General features: G+C 47.3%; 1 protein-coding gene across 2 annotated transcripts in view; it reads left to right on the forward strand.

Annotated features, from left to right (window-relative positions):
* Positions 1 to 24,594, forward strand: part of RAB3GAP1 (RAB3 GTPase activating protein catalytic subunit 1) — a 434,305-nt gene that overhangs the window by 53,171 nt on the left and 356,540 nt on the right. The gene's annotated exons all lie outside the window — the stretch shown is intronic.

The following is a 24,594-nucleotide window of genomic DNA, read 5'->3' on the forward strand; positions in this document are numbered from 1 at the left end:
CGACTACTGTATTGTGGTCCACAAATGAAATGCTTCAACACTGAAAATAGACATGGCCAGTGTATGGAATCATTTGCTTTCGTAGCATCTACAGAGAGTATTGCTAAGGGGGCTCTGGGGTCTTTTGTAAAGTCTAGCCAGTTGTGTAGTCGTTCTAAGGTTCTCGCTGGTAGATAGGTTTGGCATAAATCCAGTCTTCTGGTCTCTGTGGATCAATTATTTTATGACCTTGTTGAGCCTGAGGGCGAGCATAGTTGCCAGTAGTTTGGCTTCTACATTGAATATAGGAGCAGGATGTCCCTCAAACTAACCTTGATTTGCACTCTATATGTGTTAAAGTTATTAGAGCAAGACATAAGTCCGTTGGTAATATTCCCTGATCCTGGCCTTCCCCAAACGTCATCAGCATGTGTGGACTCACCAACGATGCAAGCAACTTTTATAGTTCTACTTGGAACCCATAGGGTTAGAGTGTCTTCCCACTTTGCATACTTGTCATGATCTCCCTAAATTTGTAAAGTTTACCTCAACCATTTCAAAGTCTTCCTTTGCTAGGGTTGAGATATATAGACCTGATAGGAAGTGTTGCTACAGTCTAATTTCTGTAGGACAGATCAGTTACCATATAACTCCTTGTCGCAACAGCATCACTTTTCTTGCCCCGGACAGTCCTTTTCCAAATCATTGTTTTGAGAGTTTACAGTCCAATGGGTTTACATGAACTAAACCAATACTGTAAGTCTCTGAATGCTCTGTTGTGTAAAGTGAAGCCCAGGAGTGGAAATAAGTTACTCTCATGACAATCATATGGTGAAACTCATTTCCGAAATAATCATGGTACTGTCATATTAGGAGATCCTACTATATTTCTCATACACCAATACAAACCCCTAATGGAAGCAGCCACACATGATTTTCTTTTCGGTCCTGCAAGTTATGTTGGTGTTTCTTCCTATGTGTTCATCCCTTGTTACACCTCTTTGGATATATTGGTGAGTGTACTTGGGGAAGGGATAATTGGGCTTCCTTGCCATTGGTATCATTTGGGATTCTCCACTGCCAGCTGTGGTGGGTTGTTGCATTTGTGGTGGACTGCCACTGGGTGAATTATTGTTCCTGCTCTTTCTTACCCATTGTTAGAAATGGGGTCTTTGGTTGGCAGTCAGGTTACCCCCTGTCCAAGCAAGGACCCTCACTCTAGTCAGGGTAAGTCACACACAATCCAAATTATCCTGTGCCCACCCTCTGGTAGCTTGGCACAGAGCAGTCAGGCTTAACGTATAAGGCAATGTGTGAAGTATTTGTGCAATAAGTCATGCAATAACACAGTAGAACACCACAAAAAACACCACACAGTCTTTAGAAAAATATATAATATTTATCTGGTAAGATGCAGGTCAGAACGATTAAGATGCAATAAGAATATGTTGAAATATCACTGTAAAAATTATATAAAGTGTCTTTAGTCCCTTAAAGGCAATAAATGTCTCTTGCAAGCACAAAGTACCTGGTTTGCGTTCAAAATCTCGACAAGGAACCGCAGAGGAGGAGATGCGTGGAAAACAGGGAGGTGTGCGTTGATTTCTCAGGCCACACACGGCGATGCATTGTTTATTTTCCACGCAGGGAAGGCTTTGCGTTGATTTCCAGCGCGCGGACTTGGATCCTCTTCGGGTTGCGGGGTTTTCGGATGCCCCGGGGACGATGCGTTGAAATCCGGCGCTTGCAGGATGGAGTCCCAGGGGCTGCGTCGATCCGGTGGGTGTTGCGTGGAAATTTCTACCGCACAGCAGGTGCTGCGTCGATTCCTCTCAGGAAGTCGATCCAGTGGGCCTTGCGTCGAATTTCTGGTCGCTATGCTGGCGCTGTGTCGATCTTCTCCTTGCGAAGTTGGGCTGCGTTGTTCCGGTTTGGCGTGCAGTGATTCTTTCACCGCGATGCAAGCTGTGCGTCGATTTTCGCTGCACATGGAGTTCTTCTTCAGCTGGTTAACAGTGTATGTTTCCAGCTTGGCTAGATCAAAATCTTCAGCTCCTGCTTGAGACCCAGCCAGAGATATGGTGAATGAGGATTTAGTTAAAAATGTCAGGCAGAAAATGAAGTTGCATAAAAAGACAAAAAATCAAGTTGGCCTTCAACTGTGGGTAGGCAGTGTACATGTAGCTATTGTATGTCACTGTACAAATACAAGTCCTATGCCACCAATGTTAGAAATGGGGTCTTTGGTTGGCATTCAGGTTACCCCCGTCCAAGCAAGGACCCTCTCTCTAGTCAGAGTAAGTAACGCACAATCCAAATTATCCCGTGTCCACCCTTTGGTTGCTTGGCACTGAGCAGTCAGGCAATAAATCATGCAATAACACAGTATAACACCACAAAAATACAGCACACAGTGTTTAGAAAAATATAGAATATTTATCTGATTAAGTACACGTTGAGATATCACTTTAGAAAATGATTTTAAAAAGTCTTTAAAAAGCAACAAGTGTCTCTTGCAAGCACAAAGTACCTGGTTTGCATCAAAATTATCCGCAAGGGGCCTCAGAGGAGGAGATGCGTGGGAAACGGGAAGGTGTGTGTCGGTTTCTCCGGGCGTACACAGACGATGCGTCAATAGTTTTCCACGCAAGGAAGGCTTTGCGTCGATTTCTGGCGTGCTGACTTGGATCCTCTTCGGGTTGCGGGGTTTTCGCACGCCCCGGAAACGATGCGTTGAAATCCGGCGCTTGCTGGATGAAGTCCCAGGGGCTGCGTCGATCCGGTGGGTGTTGCGTGGAAATTTCTACTGCACTGCAGGCACTGCGTCGATTCCTCTCAGGAAGGTAGGGTTTGTCGTTCCGGCTCGGCTTTGCGTCGATCCAGTGGGCCGTGTGTCGAATTTCCGGTTGCTATGCTGGCACTGCATCGATCTTCTCCTTGCGAAGTCAGGCTGCGTTGTTCCGGTTTGGCGTGCGTGATGTTTTCACTGCAATGCAGGCTGTGCATCGTTTCTTGCAGGCTGTGCAGCAATTTTCACCGCACGGTGGGTTCTTCTTGCAGGACTGAAGTCTTTTTGGACCTGAGACTTCAGGAGGCAAGCTCTATACAAGCCCTTGGAGAGTACTTTGTCAGCACAGCCAGAGAGCAGTGAGGCAGCAGGGCAACAGCAAGGCAGCAGTCCCTCTCAGAAAATCAGTAAGGTGAGTCCCTTGGGCATCCAGGCAGTTCTTCTTGGCAGGTTGCAGGTTCTGGTTCAGGTTATTCTCCAGGAAGTGTCTTGTTCAGAAGTGTCTAAGTTGATAGGGTCAGAGACCCTGATTAAGTACCCACATGTGCCTTTGAAGTGGGGGAGACTTCAAAGAGTGGCTTAGAAGTGCACAAGGTCCCCTTTCATTTCCTTCCTGTCTGTCTGGGTCCCAGTAGGGGGTGTGGCAATCATTTGTGTGAGGGCAGGCTACTGTCCTTTGACATGTAAGTGTCAGGCCCTCCACCCTCCCAGCCCAGGAAGACCCTCAGTATGCAGATGTGTGCAAATGTGATTGAGCATCCTTTGTTTGGGGTTGTCTGAGTGAATGCACAAGGAAGCTGTCAACTCAACCTAGCCCGATGTGGATTGGAAGGTACAGAAGTATTTAAGTGTAGAGAAATGCTCACTTTCTAAAAGTAGCATTTCTAAAATAGTAATGTAAAATCCAACTTCACCATTAAGCAGGATATTGTATCACCATTCTGGCCATACTAAATAGGACTTGGCTACTCCTTTCAGATCAGGATCTACCACTCAAATAGTCTATGATAGTAGCCCTAATGCTATCCTATGAAAGGAGCAGGCCTCACAGCAATGTAAAACGAATTTAGGAGTTTTACACTACCAGGACATTTAGAACACACATGTCCATGTTCTGCCTTTTACCTACATAGCACCCTGCCATATGGGCTACCTAAGGCCTACCTTAGGGGTTACTTATATGTAGAAAAAAGGGTGTTTAAGGCTTGGCAAGTACTTTTAAATGCCAAGTCGAAGTGGCAGTGAAACTGCACACACCGGCACTGCAGAGGCAGGCCTGAGACATGGTTAGGGGGCTACTTATGTGGTTGACACAACCAGTGCTGCAGCCCACTAGTAGCATTTAATTTACAGGCCCTGGGCACATGTAGTGCACTTGACAAGGGACTTAGAAGTAAATTAAATAAGCTAATTGGGTATGAGCCAATGTCACCATGTTTTAAGGAAATAACATACGCACTTTAGCACTGATTAGCTGTGGTAAAGTGCGCAGAGTCCTAAAGCCAGCAAAAATGAGGTCAGAAAAAGATAAGGAGGAAGGCAAAAGTTTGGGGGTGACCCTGCATAAAGGCCATTTCCAACACCCATCTTGGACAATAGTGTGTACTTGGTCCCCTTTCTGCAGGGTTTTGATTGGTATTTGGCTTTGTGTTTATTGGGGCCCGGTGTACCATCATTCTGTTGGCTCTGTGGTTCCACTTTGTCTGTCTCCTCAATCTCTCTTTGTCTATTTTTTGCCTACTTTGATGGTTGGAACATCCAGGTTCCTTCTGTATTCTGCCCTCTTTGGTAATATAACCTCCTGGGGATGTCTTCATGTTAGGACTTGTCTTATGTAGTGGAAGAATGCGGTCGACCTCTGGACCCTGTAGAGGAAGAGAGATGTTCCTTACCAGGTTAGTTTTATGACCAAGGCCAGTGTGGCCCTTGTATATTTCTATGGTTGTGTTCTGTTGTCTGAGATGCACGTGGATTTACAGCAGTGAGATGCCCCTTAGCAGGTTTTTTTCACACAGTGGGATGCGTCTTTATCCATGTCAGTGTTGGTTGATTCGCCTGCCTGTCCTTACTGCTCTTGCATTGGCATTTGGTGGGACTAAACATGAGTGATTGAATATGCAGTTCCTGCTTACTTTTGGTGGTCTTGGAACGGATTGCCTCGGTGCTACTGGATCCTACTATTGGCTTGCTATGTAGAGGTTGTGTAGTTCTTCTGCTGTTATTGGAACCTGATATTTGCTTCTCCTGGGAACCATTGACATTCTTAGCAGGGTCTCTTTATCCTCTAGTGTTTGCTGTCCTGATGAGGGACAAGGGACTGCTTTTCACTGAGGCCAGAGACCTCAAACTTGGTGCCACTAGGAGAGTGATAGTGCCTCAGCATTTTAGATGTTTTGTAACTCCTGTGCCACCTGTCAAGCCAGTGGTAAGACAAGTAGCCACCCAAAGGCCACCTTAATTCCACTTCCAGTGTTTGGGGTTATTTTTGCAAGTGTAGGGATTGGCATTGTTGGTCCCCTAGATCCTCCAACAGCTCAAGGAAGCCAATTTATACTGGTTGTATTGGATCATGCAACCATGTATCCTGAGGCAATTCCCCTGAGGACTACTACTGCCTCTGCAGTAGCTAGGGCCCTCATTACCATCTTTACCAGAGTTGGCTTTCCAAAGGATTTGGTGTCAGACACAGATACAAAATTCATGGCTGGCTACTTAAAACTCGTTGGCTGAATGTGGTGGGACCTATAAGCTCACTACCCCATGTCACCCACAAACCAATGGCTTTGTTGAAAGATTCAACAAGACGTTGAATGGTATGATTGGTGGACTCCCTGAAAAACATAGGAGATGGGATGTCCTACTTCCATGCCTGCTTTTCGCTTACAGGGTAGTGGCACAGAGGGGAGTAGGGTTTTCCCCCTCTGAATTTCTGATTGAGCATCGTTTGAGGGGACCACTTTGTCTTGTGAAGGAGGGATGGGAGAGACCTCTCAGAGAACTTAAACAGGATATTGTAGACTATGTTCTTGGCCTTCGCTCTCGAATAACTGAGTACATGGAAAAAGCTTCTAAAAACCTCAAGTTCATCCAAGAGCTCCAAAAGCTCTGGTAGGGCCAAAAGGCTCCACTGGTGGATTTCCAACCAGGGCAGAATGTATGGGGTGTGGAGCCTGTGGCTTCCAGGGCCCTCCTGGACAAATGGAATGTGTACCCTACCTTATTCTAGAAAGAAAAGTGAAAGTCCCATACCTTTTGGACTTTTGCTCTTGCAGAAGCCCCAAAAGTGTTATCCATGTCAGTCACCTTAAACCCTATTATGACAGAGCTGAGATGACCATGCTCATGGACACTGATGAGGGAGAATATGCTGAGAGTGTATGTAAGGAAATGCCTCCTTGGCATGGTTACCCCCTGACTTTTTGCCTTTGCTGATGCTATGTTTTGAATTGAAAGTGTGCTGAGGCCTGCTAACCAGACCCCAGCACCAGTGTTCTTTCCCTAACCTGTACTTTTGATTCCACAATTGGCACACCCTGGCATCCAGGTAAGTCCCTTGTAACTGGTCCCCTGGTACCAAGGGCCCTGATGCCAGGGAAGGTCTCTAAGGGCTGCAGCATATCTTATGCCACCCTGGGGACCCCTCACTCCGCACAGACACACTGCTTGTCAGCTTGTGTGTGCTGGTGAGAACAAAAACGAGTAAGTCGACATTGCACTCCCCTCAGGGTGCCATGCCAACCTCACACTGCCTATGCAGTATAGATAAGTCACCCCTCTAGCAGGCCTTACAGCCCTAAGGCAGGGTGCACTATACCATAGGTGAGGGCACCAGTACATGAGTACTGTGCCCCTACAGTGTCTAAGCCAAACCTTAGACATTGTAAGTGCAGGGTAGCCATAAGAGTATATGGTCTGGGAGTCTGTCAAACACGGACTCCACAGCACCATAATGGCTACACTGAAAACTGGGGAGTTTGGTATCAAACTTCTCAGCACAATAAATGCACACTGATGCCAGTGTACATTTTATTGTGAAATACACCCCAGAGGGCACCTTAGAGGTGCCCCCTGAAACCTTAACCGACTATCTGTGTAGGCTGACTAGTTCCAGCAGCCTGCCACAACCGAGACATGTTGCTGGCCCCATGGGGAGAGTGCCTTTGTCACTCTGAGGCCAGTAACAAAGCCTGCACTGGGTGGAGATGCTAACACCTCCCCCAGGCAGGAGCTGTCACACCTGGCGGTGAGCCTCAAAGGCTCACCCCTTTGTGCCAGCACCGCAGGACACTCCAGCTAGTGGAGTTCCCCGCCCCCTCTGGCCACGGCCCCCACTTTTGGCGGCAAGGCCGGAGGAAATAATGAGAATAACAAGGAGGAGTCACTGGCCAGTCAGGACAGCCCCTAAGGTGTCCTGAGCTGAAGTGACTCTAACTTTTAGAAATCCTCCATCTTGCAGATGGAGGATTCCCCAATAGGATTAGGGATGTGACCCCCTCTCCTTGGGAGGAGGCACAAAGAGGGTGTACCCACCCTCAGGGCTAGTAGCCATTGGCTACTAACCCCCCAGACCTAAACACGCCCTTAAATTTAGTATTTAAGGGCTTCCCTGAACCTAAGAATTTAGATTCCTGAAACTACAAGAAGAAGAAGACTGCAGAGCTGAAAAACCCCTGCAGAGGAAGACCAGAAGACACCAACTGCTTTGGCCCCAGTCCTACCGGCCTGTCTCCTGCCTTCCAAAGAACCCTGCTCCAGCGACGCTCTCCAAGGGACCAGCGACCTCTGAATCCTCTGAGGACTGCCCTGCTTCAAGAAAGACAAGAAACTCCCGAGGACAGCGGCACTGCTCCAAAAGAACTGCAACTTTGTTTCAAGGAGCAGACTTAAAGACCCCTGCAACTCCCCGCAAGAAGCGTGAGACTTGCAACACTGCACCCGGCGACCCCGACTCGACTGGTGGAGAACCAACACCTCAGGGAGGACCCTCCGGCGACTCCGAGACCGTGAGTAACCAAAGTTGTCCCCCCTGAGCCCCCACAGCGACTCCTGCAGAGGGAATCCTGAGGCTCCCCCTGACCGCGACTGCCTGAAACTCCATTTCCCGACGGCTGGAAAAGACCCTGCACCTGCAACCCCCAGCACCTAAAGGAACGGAACTCCTGTGCAGGAGTGACCCCCAGGAGGCCCTCTCCCTTGCCCAGGTGGTGGCTACCCCGAGGAGCCCCCCCCTTGCCTGCCTGCACCGCTGAAGAGATCCCTTGATCTCTCATTGAAATCTACAGAGAACCCAACGCTTGTTTGCACACTGCACCCGGCCGCCCCCGCGCTGCTGAGGGTGTACTTTCTGTGTGGACTTGTGTCCCCCCCGGTGCCCTACAAAACCCCCCTGGTCTGCCCTCCGAAGACGCGGGTACTTACCTGCTGGCAGACCGGAACCGGGGCACCCCTTCTCTCCATTGAAGCCTATGCGTTTTGGGCACCTCTTTGACCTCTGCACCTGACCGGCCCTGAGCTGCTGGTGTGGTAACTTTGGGGTTGCTCTGAACCCCCAACGGTGGGCTACCTTGGACCCAAACCTGAGACTTGTAAGTGTTTTACTTACCTGACAAAACTAACAAAAACTTACCTCCCCCAGGAACTGTGAAAATTGCACTGTGTCCACTTTTAAAACAGCTTATTGTGTTTTATGTAAAAAGTATACATGCTAATGTAATGATTCAAAGTTCCTAAAGTACTTACCTGCAATACCTTTCAAATGAGATGTTACATGTAGAATTTGAACCTGTGGTTCTTAAAATAAACTAAGAAAATATATTTTTCTATAACAAAACCTATTGGCTGGATTTGTCTCTGAGTGTGTGTTCCTCATTTATTGCCTGTGTGTATGTACAACAAATGCTTAACACTACTCCTTTGATAAGCCTACTGCTCGACCACACTACCACAAAATAGAGCATTAGTATTATCTCTTTTTGCCACTATCTTACCTCTAAGGGGAACCCTTGGACTCTGTGCATGCTATTCCTTACTTTGGAATAGCACATACAGAGCCAACTTCCTACAGTGTACCTCTCTCTAATCTCTCCAGCAACCCCAAAAATGGCTCAGTTGAAGGAGTGGTCTTTTCAGACACCCTCACTGACCAACAGCAGACAGCACACAATTCTTGTTTCAGTATGCTGAGCGCTTCTCTTTGACCCCTGGTCAGATGACCTGGTGTAGACATGATGTGGACACTAGGGGCAGCTTACCTGTCAAAATAAAATATACAGACAACCTGATAATTTCAAAGAGAACACCAAAGCTGAAGTAAGCAGGATGCTGGAATTGGAAGTCATTGAGCACGCTGAGAGGGCCTGGGCCAGCCCACTTATCGTAGTTCCCAGGTCTCATTCCTAGGGTGGAAAGAGGGAAATTAGGTTTTGTGTGGACTTTAGGGGCCTCAATGCTGTGACCAAAACAGATGCACACCCTATTCCTAGGGCTGATGAACTAATTGACAATTCAGGGTACTGGCAGTGAGGTCTGACCTCTGGAGCAAAAGAGAAATCCGCATTCTCCACTCCTGATGGGCATTGTCAGTTTACTGTTATGCCCTTTGGTTTACATAACGCCCCTGTCACCTTCCCTTAGCAGTCTGTTCCTGCAGCCTGCTTTAGCTCACATGACTGGGTGTAATTGACAGTTGAGACTTTGTGAGTTAACCCCAGACAGTCACACAATAGTGGGATTAGCAGAGCCAGAATGGGTCATTAACTGGTTGGTGAACAAAGTCTTGGCTGGGTTAGAAAACGTTAGTACAGCATATATTGGTGATATTGCTGTCTTTATCTCCACCTGGCAGGATCACTTGATCCACTGGGGAAGGTCTTAAAGGCTCTGAAAAGTGCAGACTTCACTATAAAGGCAAGCAATTGCCAGATAGGGCAGGGTCAGGTTGTATACTTGAGTCGCCTTGTAGGTGGAGGCCAAGTTCAACCACTAAAACCCAAGATCCAGACAATTCTGGACAGGAGAGCTCTAACCACCCAGACCCAAGTCAGGGCATTCCTTGGCTTGACTGGGTACTACTGGAAGTATGTGAAAGGATATGGTATTATTGTGGCACCTCTCACAGAACGAACCTCCAAAAAGGTGGCCAACAAAGTGAACTGCATAGTGAGTAGCGAAAAGGACTTTGACACTATGAAGGAAGCAATGTGCTCAGCACCTGTTCTAAAAGCTCCATATTACACCAAGCAGTCCATAGTGCAGACATATGCCTCTGAACATGAGATAGGAGCAATCCTACCCCAAATAAATGATGATGGTTATGACCAACCTGTGGCTTTTGTTAGCAGGCGATTACTCCCCTGAGAGTAGCGTTGGAGTGCCTTTTGAGAGGGACGTCTTTGCTGTGGTTTGGTCCCTGAAGAAGCTGAGGCCATACTTGTTTGGATGTCACTTCTTTGTTCAAATTGGCCACAAGCCTCTCAGATGGTTAATGCAAATGAAAGGTGAAACCCCAGACTGTTAAGGTGGTCTAGCTCCCTATAGGGAATGGACTTTACAGTGGAACTGTCAGAGCCAATCTAGATGGAACGTTTCCTTCTACCTGCGTTCCATTGCAGAGGCAGCATGGTCCCACAAGCCCCAGAAAGCATCCCACGGGAAGTGGATATGATAAACTCGGTGCCGACCGATATCTCCAAGGGAGGGGGGGGGAGGTTTGGAATCAAACAATAAACTAACAAAACAAACTAATCGATGGGGCTGTGAAACCCTGAAGGAGGAGCAACAGCTCAGGATGAATATTGAATTCCCCCAGATGGGATGATCAAATATTGGTGTGTGGCGGTACAATTAGGGTATTACAGCATGGATGCATAAATGGAAATAGACACAGCACAGTTACCTGACCTTACCCTTATGGTCAGAAATGCCTCACTGTTCTTGCCTAGTCTACACTACTTACAAGTTACATCTGCAAGGATCTGGTCATCTAGTAGCCTATAGTGCGGAATCCTTACCTGATAGGGTCCCGTCTGATAGATGGGGAAGATCCCTATTGAGATTCACAGAGAATACTAGTCACATAGGGTATAGCATATGCAGCTAAAGTCGCCCCAAGGAGATGCCCCACCAGACTCACTGACCAAGAACACACACAAGCATTCTTCACACACTCTTGTCAGGACACACCGCCAGTATCAAAGGCCCCTGCTGGGAAGGGGTGTGCATGAACTCAGAATGGTTCCTTGTAGGCCTTCACTAGGAATCTCCTAAACACTGAACTTTTGGAATGAAAGCCTGGTAGTGAAAAAACATATAAAAGTAATTTGATAAGTTCTTTAAAGTATAAACACTGCACATGTGATCATCAGAGTCTTGAAACACTAACAAAACTAAATGTCACTCAAAACAATAGCCGGTACCTCTGTTTCATCACAAGATTCTTCAAAGCATTGTGGACCTGACGGTAATGTGGAACCATCTCAAAGAATGCTGAACTGCCCCACTGCTGTACTCATGGTACCACTATACTTTGGCCAGATTCCGATGATGGGAAAACAGAAGCGCTGCTCCTAGGTTCCTGGAAGCTTCAAAATAGGTCCACCAGGTTCTGGGAGGCCAAGTGTCTCCTCACAATCAGGAAGCTCAAGGTGAAGCATCAAGCACTTCCTGGAAAGGGTTTTAATACCCTTGCAACTAAGATGGCTGCTAGGGCTTTCCAATGCGGCCCCAGCAGCAAAAGGCTGGCTTGACTCAGCCTCAGCCTCTAGCGACCTGCCAAACTCCACTGCCCCAGCAGCAAAGGGCAGGCCAAACTAACTGATCGAGCAGGCAGTAGCAGGAAGATGTTTCTGTACTGCGCGCCTGTTCTGCTGCCTTGTGGGTCTCCGAGGGCTTCTTCAAGGGATAGTTCTATTGTTGCAGGTATCTGAATGAAAGATGAATAAGGAGTCACGAGCTCGCAGCACAGCCTCCCCATGTACACTCCGGCATCACCACCTACCAGCCGTAGGCGTCTGCCCCTCAGCTACAGTGTAGTGTGGGTGGACTGTGGTGTAGGTGGACTGTGTGGTGATGGAGTCTGTAGCTTCATGCAATAGACCAGGATATCCAGGCTTTGGCAGGGGTACGGGAATGGGTGATGCAGCTTACGGTGCAGCTGCTTTCCCTGACAGTACCCTCCTTGTGAGGTCTGGGCTCTGGACCGGGTTTGTCGGGGTGGAACAAACAAAGTTATCTGTTGGTTATCTGATTGGGGATGACAGGTGGGTGATAGGTTTACCGAGATACCCAACTGATTACTGAAGGTCTGCTAGTAGGAATAAGAATTGCACTCTTCGATCTGAAATTATGCTGGTGGTGAGCCCATGCAAGCAGACTCTGTGTTGCAGAAATAGTGAAGCTAACCGTGGAGCATCTGGGATTCTTTGTGTGGGGATGCAATGACACATTTTGGTCAGGCGATCGACCATCACCAGTAAAGTGGTGCACCCCTGGTCTGCCAGGGTTGAGACGGGATGAGCAAAGGTTGCAGGAGGCCTGTACTCGCTCTTTGCTTGAGCACATACTGTACATGACAAGACATATAGATGGCAATCTCTAATTATGGTGTCTTCCCAAAACTCCCTCTTTAAAAAATCCCAGGTCTTAAAAATGCCTAAATGCCATGATAATGGGGAATTGTGACACCAACTCAAAACTCTCTGTCTAAGGGAATGTGTGGGTAAAACTCATGGAAAAGGAACCCCTGCTCTAGGTGCCCCTAAGATGGAGAATTAGCCACTGCTGGAAGTCAACGAGGGGCACAGCATTATTAAGGTCTGCCTCTTACTCCTGCGAGTGGACTGTGGTGCAGTTTATGAAATTAGTTCGCCCCAGCAGCGGTGGAGGTTCAGGAAGCTCTACTGGTTCCATGTGTGGCCTGAAGATAGCATCAGCCTTCCTGCGTTTACGACCCGGGCAGTAAGTGATGACAAAGCAGTAACCTGCAAAAAAAAAAAAAAAAGAGGAGACCATTGCAGTTGCCGGGGTGATAACATTGTAGCGGATTTTAAAAATTGTAGGTTGCTATGGTCCCTGTAGATCGTGACAGGGTGTTTGGCCCCTGAAAGGTAGTGACACAATTTTTGGAAGGCGGCTTTCACGAGCAACAGCTCTGTGCAGTTCCTTTCAGCTTCTGCCAATTTTGGGGGGGGGGGGGAAAGTCTACGATGTGCAGTTGTCCTGTGTTTTAATAGCATTGGGACAGGATGGCCCCAAAGGCCAGGTTTGAAGTGTCCACTTCCACTTAAAAAGGTTGGGTGGTGTCTGGGTTCTGTAAAATTGGGGCGGATGTGAATAGGTGCTTCAGAGAGCAAAAGGCGTTCTTGGCCTCTGGAGTCCAAACAAAAACATTCCCCTTACGCAGAAGGCTGATAATGGGGTTGAATAACTGTGAGACTCCAAAAATGAACTGCTGGTAAAAGTTCGAAAGTTGAGGAAGCTTCGAACTTCTCTGACACAGGTAAGGGGTAGGCCATTACAGCTTTTACATTTGCAGGGTCCATACTCAGCCTGGTAGGGAAAACCCACAAACCCTAGGGATAGCACTGAGGAAGTGTGGAAATCAAATTCTTCCGTTGTAGGAAACAGCCTCTTGGCTTGTAAGGCTTGAAGGACTAAATGTACATGTTGGATATGTTCTGCCAGCAGCAAAGGGCCGTCTGGACTGCTAGGAGAGCAGCACCAGCCTCTAGGAGCAAAGGGCTGGCCAAGCCAATTGATAGAGCCAGCAGTAGCAGGAAGCTGTTTCTGTACTGTGCGCCTGTCCTGCTGCCTTGTGGCTCTCCAGGGGGCTTTTTCAAGACATAGTTTTGTTTGTTGCAGGTGTCTGAATGAAAGATGATTAAGGAGTAAGACGCTAACAGTGCAGCGCAGCATCCCCGTGTACCCTCCGGCATCACCACCTACCGGGCATAAGCATCCGTCCCTCATCTCCTAGTGGAGAGTGGGTGCACTGTAGAAATGGAGGCTGTAATGTCATGTAGTGGACCTGGTTACCCTAGTGTAGTGTGGGTGGACTGTATGGTGATGGAGCCTGTAGCGCCATGTGGTGAACCAGGATATCTGGGCTCTGGCAGGGGCAGGGGAATTTGGTGATGTATCTTACGATGCAGTCCCATTTCTTGACAGGAACAGAGACCTGAGACTGACCATGTCAGTGCAGATGGCCTTTCCAAGTTCTTCCATTTAGAAGATGAAGACTCTCTTGGGAAAGGTTAGTTTCATCCTCTTTTGTTTGGGAGGGGTCATGTAGAAAAGTGCCTCTTTTTTTTTTTTTTTTACATGGTTACCCCACACTTTTTGCCTGGTAACTGACGTCATTTCAACTGAGAGTGCACTGAGTTCTTGCTAACCAGGTCCCCAGTGCCAGAACTCTTTCCCAAAACTGCACAGTTGTTTCCCGAAATGGCAAATCCTTTATCACTCTCTCCAAGTCCCTAGTAAATGGTATCCCTGATACCTAGGGCCTGATAAGCTAAAGAGGGGCCCTAAGGGCTGCAGCACAAATTGTGCCACCCTAAGCGACCCCTCACCAAGCACATGATGCAGACAAAAGTGAACAAAACACATGGCACACAGCCTGGTTGAAAACATGACATGGCACACAGTTTGCACGCAATATATGTAAGACACCCCTATAGCAGGCCTTACAATCCTAAGGCAGGGTACATTATGTTAGACGTGAAGGCATATCTGTATTAACATATGTGCTCCTGCTATGTCTTTGTCGATTCTGAGATATAGTAAAGGATCAGGGAAGCCATTTTAAAGGCACATACTGGACACTGGTCAATATGAGTTCCCCAGCTACATGCTGGCTTCACTGAAGATAGGGATGTTTGGTATCATATTGGTCAGCCCACACTGATGCCAGTGTTGGATTTACCAATACATGCACCAAGAGGGCACTTAGAGGTGCCCTCTGAAACCCTACCAGCCTCTGGGGAGCTCACTGACCAGTTTCTGCTAGCCTGCCACCCTAGACACCTTTCTGTTCCCCTAGGATGAGACCGTCCTGCTCTTAGGAGGCACAGAACAAAAGCCTGTCCAGGAAGTGGGTGTTGTAGGAAGCTTGCTCTGTATATACCCATAGCTAAGTAAGGTATAGAATGTACAGAGTCCAGTGGATCCCCAGAGGCTATAGTATATAATACTACTGCTCTTTTTTGTGAAAGTGTGGGCAAGCAGTTAGGCTTACCAGAGGGTAGTACTATCTCAATGACTAACTCTAGTCCAATGTTTATTTATCTAAAATATACTTTGTTACTTTATTTCTAGAACCAAAAGGATCTTTGTTGCAGGTGAATACAGTTTCCAGAATATATCACTTTCAAGTATAAATTGCACTTCAGTTATAAATCGACAGTAAATATTTGTTTAAGTAAGCAATACTTCTCAATAGCAAGCAGTTGGAGGCAATGCAGTCCTATGGGAGGAAAAGTGCAAGAACAGTTTGCAGGTAGGTACTCGACTTACGGTTTCCGTCTTTGGGGGTTTAGGTGTCCACAGGGCAGGGTTTAAGGGGACACCAAGAGTGCACCACCAGCAACACAGGGCTGGCCAGGTGCAGAGGTCAAAAGTGGTGTTGGGTGCCCAATTGAAGCCAGTGGAGACTGGGGGCACTCTGAAAGAAACAGTTTGCAGGCAAGTACCCGTGGCTTCAGGGCACTGGTCCCAGGGGTTTAGATCAGCACTGGGGGGGCCACACGTCAGCACCAGACATACACCCTCAGCGGCACAGGGTGCCTAGGTGCAGGGTCCATACACAGCATCGGGCGCCCTTCTCCAGTTGTGCTGCGTGGGCTCCTCTGTGACTCCTGGTTCCTCGTCTAGCGGTCTCCTGTAAGGGCTGCCTCTTTTTCTGTGGACTCTCTGCCTTGCTGAGGATCCCCCTAGGACTCCCCCTGTGGGTTTAGTCTTCCTGGACCTTGTTGGTCCCCGGCAGCTTCACTGCGACTTCTGCCTTTGCCAAGGCTTGTTGGTGGCTCTTCCATGCCACTTACCGACTGCAATCATCCATCGAGCGTGGGACGTCGCCTGCATCCCTCAGGAACTCTTCACCGACTCCAGGGCTGCAGTGCTGACCTTCTTCACATCACCGACGACCAAATCCTGCATCCACAGTGGGTGGGTAGTAGCTCCTACTCCTCCTGGACTCTTCTGTGACTTCTGGACTTGGTCCCCTTCTTCCACAGGTCTCCTTCTTCAGGAATCCACCACTGGTTTCTTGCAGTCTTGTCTGGGTGTTTCATTTTCTTAATTTTCTTCCTTTTCTTCCTTTTGGGTGGTTTGGGGAATATCCAATAACTTACTCCTTTCTTCCTGGTTGCTCGGGGGCACTGTGGTACTTATCTTTGTGGTGTCCTAGTACCCCGAGCTCCCCTGTACACATTCCACTTACCTGGATGGGGGTACTGTGTTCGCATTCCATTTTTTTAGTATATGGTTTGGGCTCCCCCTAGGGTCACTATTGTCTACTTGCATTTGCACTGTTTTCTATTACTTTCTATGCCTATTACTGATTACTAGTGTACATATCTAGTGTTACTTACCTCTTATTGGAGGGTTGCCTCTCTAGCACGTTTTGGTAATTGTGTCACTAAAATAATGTTTCTTTATTTTCTTTCATGTGTGTGTGTGCTGTGTGACTACAGTGGTACTGCATGAGCTTTGCATGTCTCCTAGATATCCCTTGGCTGCTCATCCACAGCTGCCTCTAGAGAGCCTAGCTTCTAGACACTGCCTACGCTACACTAATAGGGAGTACCTGAACCTGGTATAAGGTGTAAGTACCTTAGGCACCCACCACACACCAGGCCAGCTTCCTACAGTACCCCTAGTGCCTTGGGCCTAGGTACTACAGAAGGTTCCCTAAGGGCTGCAACATGTATTGTGCCACCCTAAGGGTTTCCCCTAAAAATTGCACACAGTCTGCTATCCCAGACTGGGTGTCATGGTGCTATCCATGAGAGAAAACACGTCATGGTATACCCTCAGAGCCATAAGATTGGTGTGCATTATATTTGATATGAGGACATACCTATATAAGCAGATATGCCCCCCTGAAGTCTAGTTTGAATACTAGATGTTGCAAGTGAACAGGGAAGCCATCTTGAGGTATGTACTGGACACACGTCATTACAAGTTACCCAGCTACAGAATGGCTTCACTGAAACCTATGGTGTTTGGTATCAAACACCTGGTCTTAATAAATCCAGTCTTGGATTTTATTATGACATGCACACAGAGGTCACCTTAGAGGTGCCCCCTGAAACCTACCAGACCCTTACTATGCTGGTTGACTGGTATCGGCCAGCCACAGACAGGTTTCTGACCCCTTGTAGATGAGAGCCCAAGCACTCAGGCGCAGAAACAATGCCTTCCCCGGAGGAAAGTGTTCTCACCTCCTCCAGCAGGATGGTTAGTCAATCTGCATAACAAAGACATGGAATTCAGAGTCCCTGCAGTCTTTGATATGTGACCCTGGCTTCCCCCAGATCTGGGAGTTGCCACCCCTTTCTCTAGAGCCCACTTGGCACGAAGACAGATGGGAAATTAGTATGCATGTAGGTGCGGAAACTGCCAGGATAGTCACCCCTCATGTGTGCAACCTGATGTGCTTCATGAAAGAACGCTTTCACCATCTTGGTTCTGGTGGAATTAGTACTTCTGGGAAAAGGTTATGCCCACTCTCCACAGGAAGTGGTCATATAGGGGGTGTAGTCACCCCAAGGGTAAGTAGCCCACTTGCTACTACCCCGTACTCCGCCCTAACGCCACTGAATTGGTGTAGGAAGTTGGCTCTGTATGTGCTATTTCAAAGTAAGGAATAGCATGCACAGAGTCCAAGGGTTCCCCTTAGAGGTAAAATAGTGGTAAAAATAGATAATACTAATGCTCTATTTTGTGGTAGTGTGGTCGAGCAGTAGGCTTATCCAAGGAGTAGTGTTAAGCATTTGTTGTACATACACATAGACAATAAATGAGGTACACACACTCAGAGACAAATCCAGCCAATAGGTTTTGTTATAGAAAAATATCTTTTCTTAGTTTATTTTAAGAACCACAGGTTCAAATTTAACATGTAATATCTTGTTTGAAAGGTATTGCAGGTAAGTACATTAGGAACTTTGAATCATTTCAATTGCATGTATACTTTTCAAGTTATTGACAAATAGCTACTTTAAAAGTGGACACTTAGTGCAATTTTCACAGTTCCTGGGGGAGGTAAGTTTTTGTTAGTTTTACCAGGTAAGTAAGACACTTACAGGGTTCAGTTCTTGGTCCAAGGTAGCCCACCGTTGGGGGTTCAGAGCAGCCCCAAAGTCACCACACCAGCAGCTCAGGGCCGGTCAGGTGCAGAGTTCAAAGTGGTGCCCAAAACGCATAGGCTAGAATGGAGAGGAGGGGGTGCCCCGGTTCCGGTCTGCTTGCAGGTAAGTACCCGCGTCTTCGGAGGGCAGACCAGGGGGGTTTTGTAGGGCACCGGGGGGGACACAAGCCCACACAGAAATTTCACCCTCAGCAGCGCGGGGGCGGCCGGGTGCAGTGTAGAAACAAGCGTCGGGTTTGCAATGTTAGTCTATGAGAGATCAACGGATCTCTTCAGCGCAGCAGGCAGGCAAGGGGGGGCTTCCTCTGGGAAACCTCCACTTGGGCAAGGGAGAGGGACTCCTGGGGGTCACTTCTCCATTGAAAGTCCGGTCCTTCAGGTCCTGGGGGCTGCGGGTGCAGGGTCTTTTCCAGGCGTCGGGACTTAGGTTTCAGAGAGTCGCGGTCAGGGGAAGCCTCGGGATTCCCTCTGCAGGCGGCGCTGTGGGGGCTCAGGGGGGACAGGTTTTGGTACTCACAGTCGTAGAGTAGTCCGGGGGTCCCTCCTGAGGTGTTGGATCTCCACCAGCCGAGTCGGGGTCGCCGGGTGCAGTGTTGCAAGTCTCACGCTTCTTGCGGGGAGCTTGCAGGGTTCTTTCAAGGCTGCTGGAAACAAAGTTGCAGCCTTTCTTGGAGCAGGTCCGCTGTCCTCGGGAGTTTCTTGTCTTTTCGAAGCAGGGGCAGTCCTCAGAGGATGTCGAGGTCGCTGGTCCCTTTGGAAGGCGTCGCTGGAGCAGGATCTTTGGAAGGCAGGAGACAGGCCGGTGAGTTTCTGGAGCCAAGGCAGTTGTCGTCTTCTGGTCTTCCTCTGCAGGGGTTTTCAGCTAGGCAGTCCTTCTTCTTGTAGTTGCAGGAATCTAATTTTCTAGGGTTCAGGGTAGCCCTTAAATACTAAATTTAAGGGCGTGTTTAGGTCTGGGAGGTTAGTAACCAATGGCTACTAGCCCTGAGGGTGGGTACACCCTCTTTGTGCCTCCTCCCAAGGGGAGGGGGTCACAATCCTAACCCTATTGGGGGAATCCTCCATCTGCAAGATGGAGGATTTCTAAAAGTTAGAGTCACTTCAGCTCAGGACACCTTAGGGGCTGTCCTGACTGGCCAGTGACTCCTCCTTGTTGCTTTCTTTGTTCCCTCCAGCCTTGCCGCCAAAAGTGGGGGCCGTGGCCGGAGGGGGCGGGCAACTCCACTAAGCTGGAGTGCCCTGCTGGGCTGTGACAAAGGGGTGAGCCTTTGAGGCTCACCGCCAGGTGTCACAGCTCCTGCCTGGGGGAGGTGTTAGCTTCTCCACCCAGTGCAGGCTTTGTTACTGGCCTCAGAGTGACAAAGGCACTCTCCCCATGGGGCCAGCAACATGTCTCTGGTGTGGCAGGCTGCTGGAACTAGTCAGCCTACACAGACAGTCGGTTAAGTTTCAGGGGGCACCTCTAAGGTGCCCTCTGGGGTGTATTTTGCAATAAAATGTACACTGGCATCAGTGTGCATTTATTGTGCTGAGAAGTTTGATACCAAACTTCCCAGTTTTCAGTGTAGCCATTATGGTGCTGTGGAGTTCGTGTTTGACAGACTCCCAGACCATATACTCTTATGGGTACCCTGCACTTACAATGTCTAAGGTTTTGTTTAGACACTGTAGGGGTACCATGCTCATGCACTGGTACCCTCACCTATGGTATAGTGCACCCTGCCTTAGGGCTGTAAGGCCTGCTAGAGGGGTGTCTTACCTATACTGCATAGGCAGTGAGAGGCTGGCATGGCACCCTGAGGGGAGTGCCATGTCGACTTACTCGTTTTGTCCTCACTAGCACACACAAGCTGGCAAGCAGTGTGTCTGTGCTGAGTGAGAGGTCTCCAGGGTGGCATAAGACATGCTGCAGCCCTTAGAGACCTTCCTTGGCATCAGGGCCCTTGGTACCAGAAGTACCAGTTACAAGGGACTTATCTGGATGCCAGGGTCTGCCAATTGTGGATACAAAAGTACAGGTTAGGGAAAGAACACTGGTGCTGGGGCCTGGTTAGCAGGCCTCAGCACACTTTCAATTGTAAACATAGCATCAGCAAAGGCAAAAAGTCAGGGGGCAACCATGCCAAGGAGGCATTTCCTTACAATTGGGTATTTAGGTGGCCCCCTAACAACATAGGAACAGATTCACCTGACTGAAGAAAGACAAAGAAAAGACAAAGAAGCAAGAACTGTGGACTGCTGGTGGTCTTTGGAGTAAAACCCTGCCTGCTTACCTGCTCCTATTTTGACAATCGAGACAACCTGACTCGTACTGCAGCTGTGTATCCTCCAAAAGCCATGGAGGACCTCCAGAACTTCCCCAAACCGTCAGCATCTCCCCTGTAGTGGAGCAGCCACTTCCCTGCAGCCACCAATCCCAATGTCCGGCACACCGATGCAGCAGTCACCCAGGAGGGGGTCACCGTGCTCCAAGAGGTCAGATCCATCTCCCCACCTAGTGGGAAGATGCCAGAACCCACCCGAGCTAACCTGCTCCAATACCCAGGATACCGGGCAGCTTGCAGCAACCAATGCTGGTTTGAGTCCAATCCGGAGTCCAACAACGCAGCCAGAGACCAGCTGTCTAGGGACATCAGCTTTGCAGAGACCAGCACTGAGAGGGGATAAGCTGCCCTGTTTTGTTGCCTTCTTGCAGGTCCAGCCAAGAACCGTGGGCACCTTTCATGCAGGAATATCCGAAGAACAAACCCGCTGCACCAGAGCTCCCTGCCCCGAGTCCATGACAACCAATGGCGTTTCCCTGCTACCAAAACCCCTACCACCTTAGCACCCCTGTTGGGAGCTCCTGAACTTGCCCAAAGTCCTCATCTGCAGCCTGTCTCTAGGTGGCCTCCCTCTTCACCAAACTTGCAGTGAGCAAGGCACCCGACCCATCGAGCACCTATGCACCCAGATGACCCAGGGCAAGTAAATCTGAAATGCTGGTGATTTGTTGTGACCTTCCACCCCCCTAGTACCCTATGAAGAACAGGAGAACCCTGAGATCTGTCTGCAAAGACCTGTATGCAGTAAATGTACTTTACCTATTGGAAGTCATTATTGCGTAAAAGTGCATTTGAGTGACCTTGTTACTTACTTGCAAAAATAGATACACCCGAACAGAAATTACCTTCTTTAAAGTTTTTCTAGTTTTGAAACATTCTATAAAAGTAACTATATTTTTTCTAAACATTTGTCTCAAGTTTCTTCTCAAGTGTGTGTCTCATTTATAGGTATCCAATGCCCTGGGTACCTGTGTACCATATACTAGGGACTTACATGGGGGCACCAGTATGCCAAATGTGGGGTTAAAATGGAACAAGTTACCAAGTTAGAAGAGAGAGAGCATAATCGCTGGGCTCCTGGTTAGCAGGATCCCAGTGAACACAGTCAAACACACTAACGACAGACAGAAAATTAAGGTAACCATGCCAAGAAAGAGTGTACTTTTCTGCCGGTACCATTTACTAGGGACTTATAGAGGTACTACAGTGTGTGCCACAATTTAGATCTTTTACCGTTTTTAGGGAAAACACTGGTACTTGGGGCCTGATTAGCAAGTAGCCAATGCACCAGTGGCAAAAAAAGTAGGGGTGACAATGCACAATGTGCAGTTTCCTACACCCAGATTGCTTTTGTGTATCTGAAGTAGTGCTTCCATACCTCACATTTATCAGCCAACAGTGCACGAAGAATTATCACTTGAACTGTCTCATCTCTTAAGCCCAGTAGAGGAATACCGCAAAGAAAACAACTCCTATTGTCGAGTAACAGATGCACAGCTTTGGAAGCACGCTGGCATTTGATAATACAATTTAATCTACACAAAACAGGATTTTGATGGTACCACCACTTATTGGCTTTCAGAAATTATGTCCTGGGCATACTCGTTTTGGTGATACCATTATTTGTGTACACTGCTAATTACGCAGGAGTAATGATCACATGCACTCCAGTAGAGCTACATTTGTCAGTTTCCTCTTAAGAAGTTGATTCTAAAAATGCTGATTTTTAGGTTGAGCATGCAAACGCTTGCTCTACCTAAAAACCCTTGTGGGCTTTTAACAACACCCATCTCACGCCCATCACTTTCATTCGTTCCTGGGCTTGCCTTTCAAAAATCACTTGATGTAATTGGTAAATTCTTAACGTATGTCCCGCCTTGAGGCTGTTTTTGTCATGCCTTGGGGACTGCCCCTGTGACATGGATTATTGCACGATTGCCGATATACATCAGTATTGGTGAACAATTTTTTTTTCTTCTTTTGCCTTTCCCCTTTGTGCTGCATGACGGCCATGGCGCTCACAGCGTGAACAGGCAGAACAGCGTGAACTTGATCGCCGGTATTGGATCGTGGTCACCTTGTTCAGTTACCCAATCAGAGTAATATTTTGTGGCTCTCCTCTTAAAATACTTCAAAGTGGTAAATGCTTTAAGTAAAACCGAAATCCTCAAAGCGAAAGTGTCTTTCCCGTTACAGCGTGAGAACCAATACTACGATATTCATTGCACTAACAAAACTCGACCCATAATGCTTTGCAGGGCATTACTTTTACCAAACATTTTTGCTCATAACTCAGCCTGTGGTGGTCCTAGGACAATGGGACCACCTACAAAACGTTCAGCATGACATGCTCTTTCTGTGTATATTATTGCTGGGTCCCCGCACGAGGTTAGTGGGGATCCCAAAATAATAACCTCTCCCACCATTAAGTGTCCTTTTAAGTGCGCTCATGGAACTATTTGTTTTACAGCTGGGAATAGGTTGTGTTTTAAGGGCCTTGTTTGTAATAGCATTGCTTTAGGCCTGCTGCCCTTGAAAATGTGTAATGCACTATGCCCTCTAGGGGCTAAATATATGGTTGCACTGCATTATTTAATGCCAATTTCTTTTTGTGTTACGTTCTGTAAGGGCTAACTGTATAGTTATGTGACCATGTTTCTTACAAATGGTGTTTTCATTGTGATGTCCTCTAGGGGCTGTTCTAAGCATTACAGTCATATCAACATACTAAAATATTAGTGCCACAGAAACTTGCCCCTTAATGCTTTGCAGTGGATTACTTTTAGAATACATTTTTACTCCTAACTCAGCCTGTGGTGGTCCTAGGACAGTGGGACCACCTTCAAAAGATTGACCACAATGTGCTCTTTCTGTCCACATCATCACTGTGTCCCCACACTATGTTAGAGGGGACTCCAAAATAATAACCTCGACCACCACTCAATATCTTTTTCAGCTATCTAATGGCTACGTTTTTGGTTTTACAGCTGGGAGAAGGTTATGTTTTATGAGCCTTGTTTGTAATATCTTTGCAATAGGCCTCTTAGCCTTGAAAGTGTGAAATGCACTACGCCCCTAGGGGCTAAATATATGGTTACTCTGCATTAATTTCTCCTATTTTTTTTTCATGTGGTTATGCTCTCTAAGTGCTGACTGTATGGTTTCATGACCACATTACTTCCAAATGCTATTTTAAAGAGGTGTCCTCTAGGGGCTGTTCTGAGTATTGCAGTCAACATACTATAATATTCACGGCACGGAAACTCACCACATAATGCTTGTGTCTTTTTGGGGGGAATTGTGTTAGCCAGCCAGCATCTCTGGTGGTGGGGTGGTGAAAGTGGTATTGTATTGGAATTAGCGTGGCAGGTTTAAATTAGGATGCTAAATGGCAACATTTTCATTTTTTTTGCTGCAGATAGAGGAAGAAGGTAAATAGAAGTGCTTTAGTTATATTCAGGGCCACTGGAATTATATGGCAGGAACAGACAAAATTATGAGGCAGCGTTGACCAATTTATGTGGCAGGAAAAGTCCAGTTATGAATTTACAATGTCAATAGTTCTAACTCAACCAAATGCGAGACCTATTCCATTGCAAATGCTTGTTTTTCAAGTTGTACTGCTTCTGTGTCTTAATTATTTTTTCCATAATGCGAGGGTATTGTTACACACGTAAAAATAGTAGCTAGCTATATTCTATCCGATGTCTGAACTTAAATATGCACTTGGAATTACGTATTTTGTTATCCATTTCAATTTGATGTAAATAACTGAAAGCTTGTCAGGACATTGGTAAATTCTAATTTCTGCTTACTGAGACACGTTATTTATGCATGTACTGCATCCTCACTGAATAAGACACAGATCTTATAAAAAAAAAAAAAATGACCTACTTTAACTTTTTTTTAATCATCTTGATATTCGAAGTAGCATCTATTTTCAATTAGTTCAGTTTTTTTACTGCCCTATGATTGGTTGTTCTGTTAAAGATGATTTGTTGATGCTTGCAAATAACCTGATTTCTCGTTGTTTTCCTCAACTGTGCTTTTAGCAGATGCCTTGTTTAATAAATCATAGTTTAAAGACATATGCTTAGCTTACTGTTTCTTTGTTTTTCTGTGCCTGTTTTAACTTT

The sequence above is a fragment of the Pleurodeles waltl genome, chromosome 3_1, assembly GCF_031143425.1.
Source record: "Pleurodeles waltl isolate 20211129_DDA chromosome 3_1, aPleWal1.hap1.20221129, whole genome shotgun sequence".
In the NCBI taxonomy this organism is placed as follows: Eukaryota; Metazoa; Chordata; class Amphibia; order Caudata; family Salamandridae; genus Pleurodeles; species Pleurodeles waltl.